At 43.6% G+C, this 19,055-nt stretch overlaps 4 non-coding genes across 4 annotated transcripts; all 4 read left to right on the forward strand.

Annotated features, from left to right (window-relative positions):
- The first annotated feature begins 4,797 nt into the window (after window positions 1-4,797).
- Window positions 4,798-4,870, forward strand: TRNAY-GUA (transfer RNA tyrosine (anticodon GUA)). The gene has a single exon. It is a non-coding gene; the product is annotated as a tRNA-Tyr (tRNA).
- A 2,561-nt stretch (window positions 4,871-7,431) lies between these two features.
- On the forward strand, window positions 7,432-7,504 carry TRNAN-AUU (transfer RNA asparagine (anticodon AUU)). Its single transcript has one exon. It is a non-coding gene; the product is annotated as a tRNA-Asn (tRNA).
- Window positions 7,505-8,887: 1,383 nt separating this feature from the next.
- TRNAN-AUU (transfer RNA asparagine (anticodon AUU)) lies at window positions 8,888-8,960 on the forward strand. Its single transcript has one exon. It is a non-coding gene; the product is annotated as a tRNA-Asn (tRNA).
- Window positions 8,961-11,665: 2,705 nt separating this feature from the next.
- TRNAY-GUA (transfer RNA tyrosine (anticodon GUA)) lies at window positions 11,666-11,738 on the forward strand. The gene has a single exon. It is a non-coding gene; the product is annotated as a tRNA-Tyr (tRNA).
- The last annotated feature ends 7,317 nt before the right edge of the window (window positions 11,739-19,055 follow it).

Genomic DNA, 19,055 nt, shown 5'->3' on the forward strand with positions numbered 1-19,055 from the left:
GAATTCAGCTTAATTCCCTATAAAACACTCATTAAAAGTGATTTCATCTCGATTGAACAATAAATAAAAATGTACCTCGATTTTTAATAACATTTTCAAAATCGACGTTTCACGGCCAAAGAAGCATATTTTGAGTATTTCTTCACTATTTTCAAAAATAACCACTGAAACCATTATTTTTATACTTTTTGCTTTAATTCAAGCAAATGTAACGATATTCATTCAACAAACTGTTAAAATTCAATTTTAAATAAGAAATCGTTGTCACGGATTTTGTATCTTGAAGAAAAAAAACATGCGATTTTTTCGGTACACTTTTGAATGCATTTTTTTCTGGAGAAATTTTTGACCGAATTCAGCTTAATTCCCTATAAAACACTCATTAAAAGTGATTTCATCTCGATTGAACAATATATAAAAATGTACCTCGATTTTTAATAACATTTTCAAAATCGACGTAACTCGGCCTAAGAAAAACATTTTGAGTATTTGTTCACTATTTTCTAATATAACCACTGAAACCATTATTTTTGTAATTTTTGCGTTAATTCAAGCAAATGTAACGATATTCATTCAACAAACTGTTAAAATTCAATTTTAAATAAGAAATCGTTGTCACGGATTTTGTATCTTGAAAAAAAAAACATGCGATTTTTTCGGTACACTTTTAAATGCATTTTTTTCTGGAGAAATGTTTGACCGAATTCAGCTTAATTCCCTATAAAACACTCATTAAAAGTGATTTCATCTCGATTGAACAATAATTAAAAATTTACCTCGATTTTTAATAACATTTTAAAAATCGACGTTTCACCGCCAACGAAGCATATTTTGAGTATTTCTTCACTATTTACAAATATATTCACTGAAACCATTATTTTTATACTTTTTGCTTTAATTCAAGCAAATGTAACGATATTCAATCAAAAAACTGTTAAAATTAAATTTTTCAATAAGAAATCGTTGTCACGGATTTTGTATCTTGAAGAAGAAAAACATGCGATTTTTTCGGTACTTTTTTGAATGCATTTTTTTCTGGAGAAATTTTTGACCGAATTCAGCTTAATTCCCTATAAAACACTCATTAAAAGTGATTTCATCTCGATTGAACAATAAATAAAAATGTACCTCGATTTTTAATAACATTTTCAAAATCGACGTTTCACGGCCAAAGAAGCATATTTTGAGTATTTCTTCACTATTTTCAAATATAACCACTGAAACCATTATTTTTATACTTTTTGCTTTAATTCAAGCAAATGTAACGATATTCATTCAAAAAACTGTTAAAATTCAATTTTTCAATAATTCAATTCAATTCAATTCAATTCAAAATGTTTATTTTATTTGCATTACAGATACAGTATACCACGGGGCTAAGTCACATTGTGACTTGTAAGCCCCGTGCCTATCTGTTTAATTTAATATAACAATTTTAATTTAATCAAATAAAAATAGATTTAACAATGGTGTCTTATAATAAATAATGTTAAAGATTCATGAAAAAACTTAATGTATATATGTTATATCCACTTGAAATTAAACAATGGCATGGTATAACATAAAAAATTTAACAATCGTTGTCACGGATTTTGTATCTTGAAGAAGAAAAACATGCGATTTTTTCGGTACACTTTTGAATGCATTTTTTTCTGGAGAAATTTTTGACCGAATTCAGCTTAATTCCCTATAAAACACTCATTGAAAGTGATTTCATCTCGATTTAACAATAATTAAAAATTTACCTCGATTTTTAATAACATTTTCAAAATCGACGTTTCACGGCCAAAGAAGCATACTTTGAGTATTTCTTCACTATTTTCAAATATGTTCACTGAAACCATTATTTTTATACTTTTTGCTTTAATTCAAGCAAATGTAACGATATTCAATCAAAAAACTGTTAAAATTAAATTTTTCAATAAGAAATCGTTGTCACGGATTTTGTATCTTGAAGATGAAAAACATGCGATTTTTTCGGTACTTTTTTGAATGCATTTTTTTCAGGAGAAATTTTTGACCGAATTCAGCTTAATTTCCTATAAAACACTCAATAAAAGTGATTTCATCTCGATTGAACAATAAATAAAAATGTACCTCGATTTTTAATAACATTTTCAAAATCGACGTTTCACGGCCAAAGAAGCATATTTTGAGTATTTCTTCACTATTTTCAAATATAACCACTGAAACCATTATTTTTATACTTTTTGCTTTAATTCAAGCAATGTAACGATATTCATTCAATAAACTGTTAAAATTCAATTTTCAATAAGAAATCGTATTCACGGATTTTGTGTCTTGAAGAAGAAAAACCTGCGATTTTTTCGGTACTTTTTTGAATGCTTTTTTTTCTGGAGAAATTTTTTTTCTGGAGATGAAATCACTTTTAATTCGTGTTTTATAGGGAATTAAGCTGAATTCGGTCAAAAATTTCTCCAGAAAAAAATGCATTCAAAAAAGTACCGAAAAAATCGCAGGTTTTTCTTCTTCAAGACACAAAATCCGTGACAACGATTTCTTATTGAAAATTGAATTTTAAAAGTTTTTTGAATGAATATCGTTACATTGCTTGAATTAAAGCAAAAAGTATAAAAATAATGGTTTCAGTGGTTATATTTGAAAATAGTGAAGAAATACTCAAAATATGCTTCTTTGGCCGTGAAACGTCGATTTTGAAAATGTTATTAAAAATCGAGGTACATTTTTATTTATTGTCCTGACGAACATTTAATTTTTGGGCTTCCGTGGCTCAATGTTAGCGCGTTCGGCTGTTAATCAAAAGGTTGGTGGTTCGAGACCATCCGGGAGCGGTGTTGTGAGGTCTCAGATGTAGCGTGAAAAGTCAAACTTTTTCCATAATACGTGATAACCATTTATTTTCTGAGCTTCCGTGGCTCAATGGTTAGCGCGTTCGGCTGTTAAGCAATAGGTTGGTGGTTCGAGCCCACCCGGGAGCGGTGTTTTGGGATCTCAAATGTAACGTAAATAGCCAAAGTTTTTCCACAATACCTGACGACCATTTCATTTTTGGGCTTCCTTGGCGCAATGGTTAGCGCGTTCGGCTGTTAACCGAAAGGATGGTGGTTCGAGCCCACCTGGGAGAGGTGTTGTAGGGTCTCAGATGTAACGTAAAAAGTCATAACTTATCCACAAAACCTAACAACCATTTAATTTCTGAGCTTCTGTGGCTCAATGGTTAGCGCGTTCGGCTGTTAACCAATTGGTTGGTTTTTCGAGCCTATCCGGGAGAAGTGTTGTGACGTCTCAGATGTAACGTAAAATGTCAGAGTTTTTCCACAATATCTGACGAACATCTAATTTTTGGGCTTGCGTGGCGCAATGGTTAGCGCGTTCAGCTGTTAATCGAAAGGTTGGTGGTTCGAGCCCACCCGGGAGAGGTGTTGTTGGGTCTCATATGTAGCGTTAAAAGTCAAAACTTTTCCACAATACGTGACAACCATTAAATTTCTGATCTTCCGTGGCTCAATGGTTAGCGCGTTCGGCTGTTAACCAATAGGTTGGTGGTTCGAGCCCACCCGGGAGAGGTGTTGTTGGGTCTCATATGTAGCGTTAAAAGTCAAAACTTTTCCACAATACGTGACAACCATTAAATTTCTGATCTTCCGTGGCTCAATGGTTAGCGCGTTCGGCTGTTAACCAATAAGTTGGTGGTTCGAGCCCACCCGGGAGCGGTGTTGTGTGATCTCAAATGTAACGTAGAAAGCCAAAGTTTTTCCACAATATCTGACAACCATTTAATTTCTGAGCTTCCGTGGCTCAATGGTTAGCGCGTTCGGCTGTTAACCAATAGGTTGGTGGTTCGAGCCCACCCGGGAGCGGTGTTGTGGGATCTCAAATGTAACGTAGAAAGCCAAAGTTTTTGCACAATAAATGACGACCATTAAATTTTTGGGCTTCCGTGGCGCAATGGTTAGCGCGTTCGGCTGTTAACCAATAGGTTGGTGGTTCGACCCCATCCGGGAGCGGTGTTTTGAGGTCTCAGATTTGACGTAAAAAGTCAAGGTTTTTACAGAATACCTGACGAGCATTTAACTTTTGGGCTTCCGTGGCGCAATGGTTAGCGCGTTCGGCTGTTAACCAATAGGTTGGTGGTTCGAGCCCATCCGGGAGCGGTGTTGTGAGGTCTCAGATGTGACGTAGAAAGTCAAGGTTTTTACACAATACCTGACGAGCATTTAACTTTTGGGCTTCCGTGGCGCTATGTTTAGCGCGTTCGGCTGTTAACCAATAGGTTGGTGGTTCGAGCCCATCCGGGAGCGGTGTTGTGAGGTCTCAGATGTGACGTAAAAAGTCAAGGTTTTTACACAATACCTGACGAGCATTTAATTTTTGGGCTCCCGTGGCGCAATGGTTAGCGCGTTCAGCTGTTAATCGAAAGGTTGGTGGTTCGAGCCCACCCGGGAAAGGTGTTGTGGGGTCTCAAATGTAACGTAGAAAGCCAAAGTTTTTCCACAATACCTGACGACCATTTAATTTTTGGGCTTCCGTGGCGCAATGGTTAGCACGTTCGGCTGTTAACCAATAGGTTGGTGGTTCGAGCCCATCCGGGAGCCGTGTTGTGAGGTCTCAGATGTGACGTAAAAAGTCAAGGTTTTCCACAATACCTGACAACCATTTAATTTCGGAGCTTCCGTGGCTCAATGGTTAGCGCGTTCGGCTGTTAACCAATAGGTTGGTGGTTCGAGCCCACCCGGGAGCGGTGTTGTGGGATCTGAAATGTAACGTAGAAAGCCAAAGTTTTTGCACAATAAATGACGACCATTTAATTTTTGGGCTTCCGTGGCGCAATGGTTAGCGCGTTCGGCTGTAAACCAATAGGTTGGTGGTTCGACCCCATCCGGGAGCGGTGTTGTGAGGTCTCAGATGTGACGTAAAAAGTCAAGGTTTTTACACAATACCTAACGAGCATTTAACTTTTGGGCTTCCGTGGCGCAATAGTTAGAGCGTTCGGCTGTTAACCAATAGGTTGGTGGTTCGAGCCCATCCGGGAGCGGTGTTGTGAGGTCTCAGATGTGACGTAAAAAGTCAAGGTTTTTACACAATACCTGACGAGCATTAAACTTTTGGGCTTCCGTGGCGCAATGGTTAGCGCGTTCGGCTGTTAACCAATAGGTTGGTGGTTCGAGCCCACCCGAGAGCGGTGTTGTGGGATCTGAAATGTAACGTAGAAAGCCAAAGTTTTTGCACAATAAATGACGACCATTTAATTTTTGGGCTTCCGTGGCGCAATGGTTAGCGCGTTCGGCTGTTAACCAATAGGTTGGTCGTTCGACCCCATCCGGGAGCGTTGTTGTGAGGTCTCAGATGTGACGTAAAAAGTCAAGGTTTTTACATAATACCTGACGAGCATTTAACTTTTGGGCTTCCGTGGCGCAATGGTTAGCGCGTTCGGCTGTTAACCAATAGGTTGGTGGTTCGAGCCCATCCGGGAGCGGTGTTGTGAGGTCTCAGATGTGAAGTAAAAAGTCAAGGTTTTACCTCAATACCTGACGAAAATTTAATTTTTGGGCTACAGTGGCGCAATGGTCAGCGCGTTCAGCTGTTAACCGAAAGGTTGGTGGTTCGAGCCCTCCCGGGAGCGGTGTTGTGACGTCTCAGATGTGACGTAAAAAGTCAAGGTTTTTACACAATACCTAACGAGCATTTAACTTTTGGGCTTCCGTGGCGCAATAGTTAGAGCGTTCGGCTGTTAACCAATAGGTTGGTGGTTCGAGCCCATCCGGGAGCGGTGTTGTGAGGTCTCAGATGTGACGTAAAAAGTCAAGGTTTTTACACAATACCTGACGAGCATTAAACTTTTGGGCTTCCGTGGCGCAATGGTTAGCGCGTTCGGCTGTTAACCAATAGGTTGGTGGTTCGAGCCCACCCGAGAGCGGTGTTGTGGGATCTGAAATGTAACGTAGAAAGCCAAAGTTTTTGCACAATAAATGACGACCATTTAATTTTTGGGCTTCCGTGGCGCAATGGTTAGCGCGTTCGGCTGTTAACCAATAGGTTGGTCGTTCGACCCCATCCGGGAGCGTTGTTGTGAGGTCTCAGATGTGACGTAAAAAGTCAAGGTTTTTACATAATACCTGACGAGCATTTAACTTTTGGGCTTCCGTGGCGCAATGGTTAGCGCGTTCGGCTGTTAACCAATAGGTTGGTGGTTCGAGCCCATCCGGGAGCGGTGTTGTGAGGTCTCAGATGTGAAGTAAAAAGTCAAGGTTTTACCTCAATACCTGACGAAAATTTAATTTTTGGGCTACAGTGGCGCAATGGTCAGCGCGTTCAGCTGTTAACCGAAAGGTTGGTGGTTCGAGCCCTCCCGGGAGCGGTGTTGTGACGTCTCAGATGTAACGTAAAATGTCAGAGTTTTTCCAAAACACCTGACGAACATTTAACTTTTGGGCTTCCGTGGCGCAATGGTTAGCGTGTTCAGCTGTTAATCGAAAGGTTGTTGGTTCGAGCCCGCCCGGAAGAGGTATTGTGTGGTCTCAGATGTAGCGTAAAAAGTCAAAACTTTTCCACAATACGTGACAACCATTTAATTTCTCAGCTTCCGTGGCTCAATGGTTAGCGCGTTCGGCTGTTAACCAATAGGTTGGTGGTTCGAGCCCACCCGGGAGCGGTGTTTTGGGATCTCAAATGTAACGTAAATAGCCAAAGTTTTTCCACAATACCTGACGACCATTTAATTTTTGGGCCTCAGTGGCGCAATGGTTAGCGCGTTCAGCTGTTAACCGAAAGGTTGGTGGTTCGAGTCCACCCGGGAGAGGTGTTGTGGGGTCTCAAATGTAACGTAGAAAGCCAAAGTCTTTCCACAATACCTGACAACCGTTTAATTTTTGGGCTTCCGTGGCTCAATGGTTAGCGCGTTCAGCTGTTAACCAATAGGTTGGTGGTTTGATCCCACCCGGGAGCGGTGTTGTGTAACGTAGAAAGCCAAAGTTTTTCCACAATACCTGACGACCATTTAATTTTTGGGCTTCCGTGGCGCAATGGTTAGCGCGTTCGGCTGTTAACCAATAGGTTGGTGGTTCGAGCCCATCCGGGAGCGGTGTTGTGAGGTCTCAGATGTGACGTAAAAAGTCAAGGTTTTTACACAATACCTGACGAGCATTTAATTTTTGGGCTTCCGTGGCACAATGGTTACCGCGTTCAGCTGTTAATCGAAAGGTTGGTGGTTCGAGCCCACCCGGGAGAGGTGTTGTGGGGTCTGAAATGTAACGTAGAAAGCCAAAGTTTTTCCACAATACCTGACGACCATTTAATTTTTGGGCTTCCGTGGCGCAATGGTTAGCGCGTTCGGCTGTTAACCAATAGGTTGGTGGTTCGAGCCCATCCGGGAGCGGTGTTGTGAGGCCTCAGATGTGAAGTAAAAAGTCAAAGTTTTACCTCAATACCTGACGAAAATTTAATTTTTGGGCTTCAGTGGCGCAATGGTTAGCGCGTTCGGCTATTAACCAAAAGGTTGGTGGTTCGAGCCCATCCGGGAGAAGTGTTGTGACGTCTCAGATGTAACGTAAAATGTCAGAGTTTTTCCACAATACCTGACGAACATTTAATTTTTGGGCTTCAGTGGCGCAATGGTCAGCGCGTTCAGCTGTTAACCGAAAGGTTGGTGGTTCGAGCCCAAACGAGAGAGGTTTTGTGGGGTCTCAGATGTAGCGTGAAAAGTCGTAACTTTTCAACAATACCTGACAACCATTTAATTTCTGAGCTTCCGTGGCTCAATGGTTAGCGCGTTCGGCTGTTAACCAATAGGTTGGTGGTTCTAGCCCATCCGGGAGCGGTGTTGTGATGTCTCAGATGTAACGTAAAATGTCAGAGTTTTTCCACAATACCTGACGAACATTTAATTTTTGGGCTTCCTTGGCGCAATGGTTAGGGCGTTCAGCTGTTAATCGAAAGGTTGGTGGTTCGAGACCACCCGGAAGAGGTGATGTGGGGTCTCAGATGTAGCGTGAAAAGTCGTAACTTTTCAACAATACCTGACAACCATTTATTTTCTGATCTTTCGTGGCTCAATGGTTAGCGCGTTCGGCTGTTAACCAATAGCTTGGTGGTTCGAGCCCACCCGGGAGCGGTGTTTTTGGATCTCAAATGTAACGTAAATAGCCAAAGTTTTTCCGCAATACCTGACGACCATTTTTTTTGGGCGTCCGTGGCGCAATGGTTAGCGCGTTCGGCTGTTAACCGAAAGGTTGGTGGTTCGAGCCCATCCGGGAGCGGTGTTGTGAGGTCTCAGATGTGAAGTAAAAAGCCAAAGTTTTTCCACAATACCTGACAACCGTTTAATTTTTGGGCTTCCGTGGCTCAATGGTTAGCGCGTTCAGCTGTTAACCAATAGGTTGGTGGTTTGATCCCACCCGGGAGCGGTGTTGTGTAACGTAGAAAGCCAAAGTTTTTCCACAATACCTGACGACCATTTAATTTTTGGGCTTCCGTGGCGCAATGGTTAGCGCGTTCGGCTGTTAACCAATAGGTTGGTGGTTCGAGCCCATCCGGGAGCGGTGTTGTGAGGTCTCAGATGTGACGTAAAAAGTCAAGGTTTTTACACAATACCTGACGAGCATTTAATTTTTGGGCTTCCGTGGCACAATGGTTACCGCGTTCAGCTGTTAATCGAAAGGTTGGTGGTTCGAGCCCACCCGGGAGAGGTGTTGTGGGGTCTGAAATGTAACGTAGAAAGCCAAAGTTTTTCCACAATACCTGACGACCATTTAATTTTTGGGCTTCCGTGGCGCAATGGTTAGCGCGTTCGGCTGTTAACCAATAGGTTGGTGGTTCGAGCCCATCCGGGAGCGGTGTTGTGAGGCCTCAGATGTGAAGTAAAAAGTCAAAGTTTTACCTCAATACCTGACGAAAATTTAATTTTTGGGCTTCAGTGGCGCAATGGTTAGCGCGTTCGGCTATTAACCAAAAGGTTGGTGGTTCGAGCCCATCCGGGAGAAGTGTTGTGACGTCTCAGATGTAACGTAAAATGTCAGAGTTTTTCCACAATACCTGACGAACATTTAATTTTTGGGCTTCAGTGGCGCAATGGTCAGCGCGTTCAGCTGTTAACCGAAAGGTTGGTGGTTCGAGCCCAAACGAGAGAGGTTTTGTGGGGTCTCAGATGTAGCGTGAAAAGTCGTAACTTTTCAACAATACCTGACAACCATTTAATTTCTGAGCTTCCGTGGCTCAATGGTTAGCGCGTTCGGCTGTTAACCAATAGGTTGGTGGTTCTAGCCCATCCGGGAGCGGTGTTGTGATGTCTCAGATGTAACGTAAAATGTCAGAGTTTTTCCACAATACCTGACGAACATTTAATTTTTGGGCTTCCTTGGCGCAATGGTTAGCGCGTTCAGCTGTTAATCGAAAGGTTGGTGGTTCGAGACCACCCGGAAGAGGTGATGTGGGGTCTCAGATGTAGCGTGAAAAGTCGTAACTTTTCAACAATACCTGACAACCATTTATTTTCTGATCTTTCGTGGCTCAATGGTTAGCGCGTTCGGCTGTTAACCAATAGCTTGGTGGTTCGAGCCCACCCGGGAGCGGTGTTTTTGGATCTCAAATGTAACGTAAATAGCCAAAGTTTTTCCGCAATACCTGACGACCATTTTTTTTGGGCGTCCGTGGCGCAATGGTTAGCGCGTTCGGCTGTTAACCGAAAGGTTGGTGGTTCGAGCCCATCCGGGAGCGGTGTTGTGAGGTCTCAGATGTGAAGTAAAAAGCCAAAGTTTTTCCACAATACTTGACAACCGTTTAATTTTTGGGCTTCCGTGGCTCAATGGTTAGCGCGTTCAGCTGTTAACCAATAGGTTGGTGGTTTGATCCCACCCGGGAGCGGTGTTGTGTAACGTAGAAAGCCAAAGTTTTTCCACAATACCTGACGACCATTTAATTTTTGGGCTTCCGTGGCGCAATGGTTAGCGCGTTCGGCTGTTAACCAATAGGTTGGTGGTTCGAGCCCATCCGGGAGCGGTGTTGTGAGGTCTCAGATGTGACGTAAAAAGTCAAGGTTTTTACACAATACCTGACGAGCATTTAATTTTTGGGCTTCCGTGGCACAATGGTTACCGCGTTCAGCTGTTAATCGAAAGGTTGGTGGTTCGAGCCCACCCGGGAGAGGTGTTGTGGGGTCTGAAATGTAACGTAGAAAGCCAAAGTTTTTCCACAATACCTGACGACCATTTAATTTTTGGGCTTCCGTGGCGCAATGGTTAGCGCGTTCGGCTGTTAACCAATAGGTTGGTGGTTCGAGCCCATCCGGGAGCGGTGTTGTGAGGTCTCAGATGTGACGTAAAAAGTCAAGGTTTTTACACAATACCTGACGAGGATTTAACTTTTGGGCTTCCGTGGCGCAATGGTTAGCGCGTTCGGCTGTTTTCCAATAGGTTGGTGGTTCGAGCCCATCCGGGAGCGGTGTTGTGAGGTCTCAGATGTGACGTAAAAAGTCAAGTTTTTTGCACAATACCTGACGAGCATTTAGCTTTTGGGCTTCCGTGGCGCAATGGTTAGCGCGTTCGGCTGTTAACCAATAGGTTGGTGGTTCGAGCCCACCCGGGAGCGGTGTTGTGTGATCTCAAATGTAACGTAGAAAGCCAAAGTTTTTCCACAAAATCTGACAACCATTTAATTTCTGAGCTTCCGTGGCTCAATGGTTAGCGCGTTCGGCTGTTAACCAATAGGTTGGTGGTTCGAGCCCACCCGGGAGCGGTGTTGTGGGATCTCAAATGTAACGTAGAAAGCCAAAGTTTTTGCACAATAAATGACGACCATTTAATTTTTGGGCTTCCGTGGCGCAATGGTTAGCGCGTTCGGCTGTTAACCAATAGGTTGGTGGTTCGACCCCATCCGGGAGCGGTGTTTTGAGGTCTCAGATTTGACGTAAAAAGTCAAGGTTTTTACACAATACCTGACGAGCATTTAACTTTTGGGCTTCCGTGGCGCAATGGTTAGCGCGTTCGGCTGTTAACCAATAGGTTGGTGGTTCGAGCCCATCCGGGAGCGGTGTTGTGAGGTCTCAGATGTGACGTAAAAAGTCAAGGTTTTTACACAATACCTGACGAGCATTTAACTTTTGGGCTTCCGTGGCGCTATGTTTAGCGCGTTCGGCTGTTAACCAATAGGTTGGTGGTTCGAGCCCATCCGGGAGCGGTGTTGTGAGGTCTCAGATGTGACGTAAAAAGTCAAGGTTTTTACACAATACCTGACGAGCATTTAATTTTTGGGCTCCCGTGGCGCAATGGTTAGCGCGTTCAGCTGTTAATCGAAAGGTTGGTGGTTCGAGCCCACCCGGGAAAGGTGTTGTGGGGCCTCAAATGTAACGTAGAAAGCCAAAGTTTTTCCACAATACCTGACGACCATTTAATTTTTGGGCTTCCGTGGCGCAATGGTTAGCACGTTCGGCTGTTAACCAATAGGTTGGTGGTTCGAGCCCATCCGGGAGCCGTGTTGTGAGGTCTCAGATGTGACGTAAAAAGTCAAGGTTTTCTACAATACCTGACAACCATTTAATTTCGGAGCTTCCGTGGCTCAATGGTTAGCGCGTTCGGCTGTTAACCAATAGGTTGGTGGTTCGAGCCCACCCGGGAGCGGTGTTGTGGGATCTGAAATGTAACGTAGAAAGCCAAAGTTTTTGCACAATAAATGACGACCATTTAATTTTTGGGCTTCCGTGGCGCAATGGTTAGCGCGTTCGGCTGTAAACCAATAGGTTGGTGGTTCGACCCCATCCGGGAGCGGTGTTGTGAGGTCTCAGATGTGACGTAAAAAGTCAAGGTTTTTACACAATACCTAACGAGCATTTAACTTTTGGGCTTCCGTGGCGCAATGGTTAGAGCGTTCGGCTGTTAACCAATAGGTTGGTGGTTCGAGCCCATCCGGGAGCGGTGTTGTGAGGTCTCAGATGTGACGTAAAAAGTCAAGGTTTTTACACAATACCTGACGAGCATTTAACTTTTGGGCTTCCGTGGCGCAATGGTTAGCGCGTTCGGCTGTTAACCAATAGGTTGGTCGTTCGACCCCATCCGGGAGCGGTGTTGTGAGGTCTCAGATGTGACGTAAAAAGTCAAGGTTTTTACATAATACCTGACGAGCATTTAACTTTTGGGCTTCCGTGGCGCAATAGTTAGCGCGTTCGGCTGTTAACCAATAGGTTGGTGGTTCGAGCCCATCCGGGAGCGGTGTTGTGAGGTCTCAGATGTGACGTAAAAAGTCAAGGTTTTCCACAATACCTGACAACCATTTAATTTCTGAGCTTCCGTGGCTCAATGGTTAGCGCGTTCGGCTGTTAACCAATAGGTTGGTGGTTCGACCCCATCCCGGAGCGGTGTTGTGAGGTCTCAGATGTGACGTAAAAAGTCAAGGTTATAAAGATGAAGGTTAATTTGTCTCACTTAATTTAAATTCGAATTTTTAACTAGCACTCTCGGCAACGGCCATATCTTAGGCCGAGTTACGTCGATTTTGAAAATGTTATTAAAAATCGAGGTACATTTTTATTTATTGTTCAATCGAGATGAAATCACTTTTAATGAGTGTTTTATTGGAATTAAGCTGAATTCGGTCAAAAATTTCTCCAGAAAAAAATGCATTCAAAAAAGTACCGAAAAAATCGCAGGTTTTTCTTCTTCAAGACACAAAATCCGTGAATACGATTTCTTATTGAAAATTGAATTTTAACCGTTTTTTGAATGAATATCGTTACATTGCTTGAATTAAAGCAAAAAGTATAAAAATAATGGTTTCAGTGGTTATATTTGAAAATAGTGTAGAAATAATCAAAATATGCTTCTTTGGCCGTGAAACGTCGATTTTGAAAATGTTATTAAAAATCGAGGTACATTTTTATTTATTGTCCTGACGAACATTTAATTTTTGGGCTTCCGTGGCTCAATGTTAGCGCGTTCGGCTGTTAATCGAAAGGTTGGTGGTTCGAGCCCATCCGGGAGCTGTGTTTTGGGATCTCAAATGTAACGTAAATAGCCAAAGTTTTTCCACAATACCTGACGACCATTTAATTTTTGGGCGTCCGTGGCGCAATGGTTAGCGCGTTCGGCTGTTAACCGAAAGGTGGTGGTTCGAGCCCAGCCGGGAGCGGTGTTGTGAGGTCTCAGATGTGAAGTAAAAAGACAAAGTTTTACCTCAATACCTGACGACCATTTAATATTTGGGCTTCCGTTGCGCAATGGTTAGCGCGTTCGGCTGTTAACCGAAAGGTTGGTGGTTCGAGCCCACCCGGGAGCGGTGTTGTGGGATCTCTAATGTAACGTAAAAAGCCAAAGTTTTTCCACAATACCTGACGACCATATTTTTTTTGGGCGTCCGTGGCGCAATGGTTAGCGCGTTCGGCTGTTAACCGAAAGGTTGGTGGTTCGAGCCCATCCGGGAGCGGTGTTGTGACGTCTCAGATGTTACGTAAAATGTCAGAGTTTTTCCACAATACCTGACGAACATTTAATTTTTGGGCTTCCGTGGCGCAATAATTAGCGCGTCCAGCTGTTAATCGAAAGGTTGGTGGTTCGAGCCCACCCGGGAGCGGTGTTGTGGGATCTCAAATGTAACGTAGAAAGCCAAAGTTTTTCCACAATACCTGACTACCATTTAATTTTTGGGCTTCCATGGCGCAATGGTTAGCGCGTTCGGCTGTTAACCGAAAGGATGGTGGTTCGAGCCCACCTGGGAGAGGTTTTGTAGGGTCTCAGATGTAACGTAAAAAGTCATAACTTATTGTTGTGTGTTTGTACGACTACACAGGAGTTGATACTTTAAAACTATGGTTTTATTTACAATGATTTATACATGATCGAGGTCCGAGATAGACTGAATTTTTAACACAGAGAGGGGGCCTTTTTATACACGAGAGATTAGATAAATAATAGACATTAAGCTAATATGGGGCTGTTCATAAACTGGCCTACTAATAATACAAAGCATAATGTCACATCCCCTTTTTTTATACAAATAAGAATGCGTTTTATAAATTTAACTTAGTCGATGGCTTTGAGATTCTTCCGGATCGTGTTACTGTCCCTTTGTCGTCTTTTGGCAATTTGCTTCTTGTCTTTCTCTTATTCGTACTTTCCGGTGACCTCGTGGTATTGGACTCAGATGGATCAGCTCGCAAGTTCTCTCTGTCGGTATCTTGAATGTTTTCAGCATTGCATGGATGATTGTCGTGGGCTGGCTCAGAGACAGGTTCCTCTCGATCAATGATGTTTGGTGGATCTATGACGTCCTCTGGGCCAATACTTGATTCCGGAGTGAAAGACTTGATTCCGTGATTTTGATGACTGTCCGGTAGGGGAACTAGATGGAACCGGTTTCTTCGAATCCTTCCTTTAGACGTCTCGATTATATATGATCGGGGCTCCTCTGCTTTCTCGACAACGGTTCCTTCTTTGCGTAAATCGGTTATCCATACCCTTTTCCCAAGATCTAATTTGTGTAGCTCTCTGACTCTATGGCGTTGGTCGTAATTTCGTTTCTGAGTTTTTTTCTGCGTTAGTGATGTTTCTTTGATACGTTCTGCTGATAAGATCGTCGGGACAAGCATGTTTGACGGTAATGGGAGCGTTGTTCGGAGATGGCATTTGTGCTGGACTGATACCATTGGACGTCGGTGTAGATCGGTACGCCAAGAGTGCCAAAGGGATGTTGTCAGATTTCTTTAAAATGGATTTCGCTGTCTTTACTGCTGCTTCTGCGAACCCATTACTTTGAGGATATCTTGGGCTGCTCGTGATAGATCGAAATCCATATTTCTTGGAGAATGCGATGAATTCCAAGGTTCTTGTCGCTGATAAATTAGTGCCATTATCGCTGCGGACCACCTCTGGAATTCCGTGTCGTGCAAATATATCTTCGATGATCTCGATGACAGTTTTTGTAGTTTGATCTTTCATTCGAGCCAATTCCAGATATTTTGAGTAGTAGTCCATCATGACCAGGTACCATTTTCCCCCATGATGTAGCATATCTATGGCAACTGCTTGCCATGGTCGTTCGGGTAAGCTTGTTGGCTTTAAGGGCTCATGAAAGTTGACTGATTCTTTGAGACATCGTTCGCATCTTTTCACCTTATCTTCGATTTCCCGTGAAATTCCAGGCCACCAGACGGATTGTTTGGCTCTTTCTCGACATTTGACGATTCCCATGTGATCTTGATGAATTCGATCCCTTATTTCTGGACGCATGGAACTTGGAATGAGCAGTCTGCTGCCTTTCATGATGATTCCGTCTTGGATGGTGATTTCATGCCTGTAGCTGAAGTAGTCATTACAACTACTGTGTACGCGTTTTTTCTCCGGCCATCCATGTTCGAGGTAACGTTGTAATGTTCTGCATGTAGCATCTTCCTGTTGTTTATGAAGAATTTCCGCAAGCTTTGGATCTGTAGTGGGTAGGTTCATCATTACTAACTGTACGTGAGCAGAAATTTCTTGTTGTAGCTCGTTGTCGTCAACGTCTATCAACGGAGCTCTAGACAATGTATCAGCGGCAACTAAGGATTTTCCAGGCACGTAGGAGACCTTGTACGAGTATCGCATCATGCGTAGACGTAGCCTTTGCAGTCTCGGAGATAAATCGTCCAGTTGTTTCGAATGCAATATGGAAACAAGGGGCTGATGATCAGTTTCTAGCTTTATTGTTATACCCGTTATGAAATCCTCAAATCGCTGGCATGCCCACGTTAATGCATACGCCTCCTTCTCGATCTGCGCATAGCGTTGTTCTGTCGAGGATAATGTCTTCGAGGCATAGGCAATGACTTTGTAAGTTCCATTGGCTTGTTCTTGTCGAAGTATTGCTCCAATCCCATAGCTTGACGCATCGGCGGATACTACTGTTGGCTTCCTCGGATCGAAGATACCCAAAACAGGCTTGCTTGTGAGCGTCGTCTTGAGGTATTTGAAGGCCATTTCTTGACTTGGGCCCCAAATCCAGCTGTTCTTGGTGCTCAATAGACTACTTAGTGGTTTAAGCTGCTCGGCCATTCGGGGAATGAACTTTCCAAGATAATTTACCATTCCTAATAGACGACGTAGCTCTGCGACATCAGATGGTGATTTCATCTCGACTATGGCTCGAACCTTCTCCTCGTCTGGACTGATCCCGGCACTGTCTATTACGTGCCCCAAAAACTTGATCCTTTTGACTCCAAAGAGGCATTTCCTTTCATTGAGCGTGACTCCTTGGTCTTTCAATCTTTCGAGAACTTCCTTTAGGTTTTCATCAAGTTCGGCCATGTCCTTGCCCCATACTAGAATGTCGTCCTGATGACAAACTGTGTTCTTGACGCCTTCAATATACGAAGACATTTGGCTTTGGTAGTGCTCGGATGCAGATGTTAAACCAAAGGGCAGGCAATTGCAGAAATATCTTCCAAATGGCGTCATGAAAGTCGTTAGTAATATGGAGTCCGGATGTAGCGGTATCTGCCAATAACCGGAATTACAATCAAGTTTTGAGAAGATCTTGGCTCCAGCCAGTCGTCCAAGCGTATGGTCTACAGCCGGTATCTGGTACCGTTCACGTTGTACGTAGTTATTCAGTTGCGTATAATCCACGCATATCCTTAATTCGCCAGAATCCTTTCTCACGACCACCATGGGAGCGCACCAGTCTGTGGGGTCCTCGACTCTCCGGATTACTCCCAAGTCCACCATTCGTTTCAATTCAGCTTCGACTTGTGACATCAAAGGAATCGCAACTCGACGTGGAGTCGTCACTGCATACGGTACTGCGTTCGGTTTCAGCTTCAGTTTGTAGCTTCGTTTGACTCGTCCTAAGCCGGTAAATAGTTGAGGATAATGGTCCTTTGGTCTTATACTCGTCTCCGTGAGTTGCAGCTCATCGATTCTTTGAACTATTTTCAGGTCTTCACTTGCTCTGAGGCTTAGAAGTGGAACTTGCAATTGGTCGATGACATAGACCTTGTCATGGATGGTGGTATCTCTACTTGACAGGTAGGCTTCAATGAAACCTTTGCAGTTAATCAAGGTCTTCCCTGGTCCAAACAGACGTCGGTCAGATTTATTCAGTGCTAAGTCTTGAAATTTCGCCTTGTACAGCGAGTCTGGTAATACGCAAACGTCCGCGCCGGTATCTATCTTGAATTGAACTTGCTTTGCATTAATCCTAATGTTTACCATCCAACGATCTTGTATCTCGTCGCTGCTGACTTTTCCCAAGAACGTATCCATTGGCGTTGAGTCATCATCATCCACAGAGATCATTTGCGATGTGACCTCACGATTGTAGTTGGTGGTTGACCTTTGACACACACGCTCGTAGCGGCCAATCTTCTTACACTTCCTGCAAACTGCTCTATATGCTGGGCATCGCTCTCGATTGTGTTTCTCGAACATTCCGCATTTCTTGCAGGTATCTGAAGTAACCTTTTGATCGCGTTGAATTGGTCTTGAAGGATGAGTTGCTCTTGGTCGCCTGTTCTCCTTCGTCTGAGAGGTGTTTCGAGAGCCAAGCTTTTCGACAACAGCCGGAGTTCCGTTTTTATAACTTCCTGCGTTTAATTCTTGTTGTTGTCGGCGAACTTCTTCGGCATGGCGGGCGGTTGAGATCGCTTTCTCCAGTGTAAGGTTTCCGTCTAGTTGCATTTTTTCCGACAGGGCTTTGTCTCGCACCCCGACTACTATTCGGTCTTGGAGAGTTCCGTAGGCACATTTCTCAATCTGGGCTCGACACGCGGTGATAAACTCTTCTTCCGGGTCGCCATCTTGCTGAACTCGTGAGTTGAAGGTTGCTCGCTCGTAGATAACGTTCCTCCGGAGAATGAAATGTCCTTCGAATTTATTCATAACGACATTGAAGTCAGACTTCTCTGCATCGGTGGCAAACGTAAATGACAAGAATACGTCATCAGCTTTGTCGCCCATCATGTATATTAACGCGTTGACTTGTTCCTCTCCTGTCTTGGAACTAAGACCGGACGCGGATCTGAATCTCTCGAACCTCCTCCTCCATCGGGGCCACTCATTGGAATTCGAAAAGTTGAATTCGCAAGGCGGTTGCACTTGAAAGGCTGCGGCGTTCTGCATTTTCCGTGTCGAGGTAGACCGCAAATCTAGTCGATTACTGATTAACGAATTAAAGCTAACCGTGATATCGCGCGACTAAATACCACATTAACGAACTTCTGACACCATGTTGTGTGTTTGTACGACTACACAGGAGTTGATACTTTAAAACTATGGTTTTATTTACAATGATTTATACATGATCGAGGTCCGAGATAGACTGAATTTTTAACACAGAGAGGGGGCCTTTTTATACACGAAAGATTAGATAAATAATAGACATTAAGCTAATATGGGGCTGTTCATAAACTGGCCTACTAATAATACAAAGCATAATGTCACACTTATCCACAAAACCTAACAACCATTTAATTTCTGAGCTTCTGTGGCTCAATGGTTAGCGCGTTCAGCTGTTAAACAATTGGTTGGTGGTTCGAGCCTATCCGGGAGAAGTGTTGTGACGTCTCAGATGTAACGTAAAATGTCAGAGTTTTTCCACAATACCTGACGAACATTTAGTTTTTGGGCTTGCGTGGCGCAATGGTTAGCGCGTTCAGCTGTTAATCGAAAGGTTGGTGGTTCGAGCCCACCCGGGAGAGGTGTTGTTGGGTCTCATATGTAGCGTAAAAAGTCAAACCTTTTCCACAATACGTGACAACCATTTATTTTCTGAGCTTTCGTGGCTCAATGGTTAGCGCGTTCGGCTGTTAACCAATAGGTTGGTGGTTCGAGCCCACCCGGGAGCGGTGTTTTTGGATCTCAAATGTAACGTCAATAGCCAAAGTTTTTCCACAATACCAGACGACCATTTAATTTTTGGGCGTCCGTGGCGAATGGTTAGCGCATTCGGCTGTTAACCGAAAGGTTGGTGGTTCGAGCCCATCCGGGAGCGGTGTTGTGAGGCCTCAGATGTGAAGTAGAAAGTCAAAGTTTTACCTCAATACCTGACGAAAATTTAATTTTTGGGCTTCAGTGGCGCAATGGTTAGCGCGTTCCGCTATTAGCCAATAGGTTGGTGGT

This window comes from Phalangium opilio, unplaced genomic scaffold, assembly GCF_054372755.1.
Source record: "Phalangium opilio isolate 3A_F unplaced genomic scaffold, DU_Popi_V2 ptg000087l_1, whole genome shotgun sequence".
Lineage (NCBI taxonomy): Eukaryota > Metazoa > Arthropoda > Arachnida > Opiliones > Phalangiidae > Phalangium > Phalangium opilio.